Here is a 1,340-nt window from a genome sequence, read left to right on the forward strand (position 1 = left end):
TCAAGTTCTTCAGTCACCAGTGTCTTTTGCCATCACTCACAAGTACTTCCTGGACATTTCTCCATACGCTCCTTCTCTGTTATGTGACATTGTGTTACTCTATTCCTGCAATAAAGTCCTTTAATATTTTCACCAAGCTTTACTGTCAGAGTCCTGTATGAGTAAGACCTATATCAAGCCATCCCTGTTCCGACCCAACTTAGATTCCTCTCCCCTACCATCGGGAGAACCCCTCGAGTTCACAACACCCCCAACCTAGGTCAGTGACAGCTATAGTGTCTGTAAGGACCTGGTTCACTGCACAGTATAAGTGTTTAGCTCTATGCAGCCATTTTGGCAATTTATAGGTACATAGTGCACAAGAAAAATTAAATAACTAAATAATCTGTCTTGTGTCTTGACATAGAAATAACGAAAGGAAGAATCACTGCTTTAGGTGAAAGTATTGACCACAGAGTATTTTATATTAACTCAGCCATTAACATTTTACCAAGGTTTGTGGGCTAAGTAGTAAACAGATTACCAGTCCCTTGTCATAGTGCATGCAAAGGCAGACTCTGACAATACCAATATTGTGTACTGGTCCTGGATGCACTGCAATACCAGGTTAATGTATAAAATGGACAGAGCAAGCTCCTCTTCTACCTTACTAAAAATTCATGTAATATATGGTCCCTAAATAGGGAGCGTATCAGATATTAAACTGGAAAAAACAGATATTACACCTGAACTTGACTAAAAGGCTGAGATAATAAGCAACTATTACGTGCACATTGGTTGCAGTTACTGGGCTATGTAATAGAGGCAGTAAAAGTCCCACTATACCAGCTATTGAATAAAGCTATACCACCAATTTGGTGGACTAAATGCTAAACACAGTAATAGCCACTATATTTACTGTAGTGCCCATAATTTGTGAGGAGAGGGCGTTGTTTGTGCATGACAACACAGGTAGGATATTCTAACAAGCAAATAACATGTGTATATTTGGCATAGTTTCTGGGCTAAGTACAGAAACCTGCAATAGTCCCAGAATACTTGCTATTGTGTATATTATACTATAGGCAGATCACTTGTAAAGTTACCACCCTGTGGGCTTGTTACTGATCACAGCAATAGTCCCACTATCTCAGTGCAAAGAATGACAGCGCTCCCCCTCATGCTAAACTGCTGACATGTGATCATGAGCTTTCTGCAGTGCTGATGGGGGCAGGGCCTAATCAGGTGAGGCAGTTTAGACTGGTTTGAGGGTGCCAAAACACCCAGCAACTCCCTACAATAAAGATAAAAGCAATGTTTCAGTCCATAGTTGGGCTAGAACTTAGGTCTCTACACATATT

General features: G+C 40.6%; 1 non-coding gene across 1 annotated transcript; it reads right to left on the minus strand.

Annotated features, from left to right (window-relative positions):
* Nucleotides 1-569: 569 nt before the first annotated feature.
* On the minus strand, nt 570-755 carry LOC134931193 (U2 spliceosomal RNA). Its single transcript, XR_010179030.1, has one exon. It is a non-coding gene; the product is annotated as a U2 spliceosomal RNA (small nuclear RNA).
* Between the last annotated feature and the right edge of the window lie 585 nt (nt 756-1,340).

Source organism: Pseudophryne corroboree, chromosome 5 (assembly GCF_028390025.1).
Source record: "Pseudophryne corroboree isolate aPseCor3 chromosome 5, aPseCor3.hap2, whole genome shotgun sequence".
Taxonomy (NCBI): Eukaryota; Metazoa; Chordata; class Amphibia; order Anura; family Myobatrachidae; genus Pseudophryne; species Pseudophryne corroboree.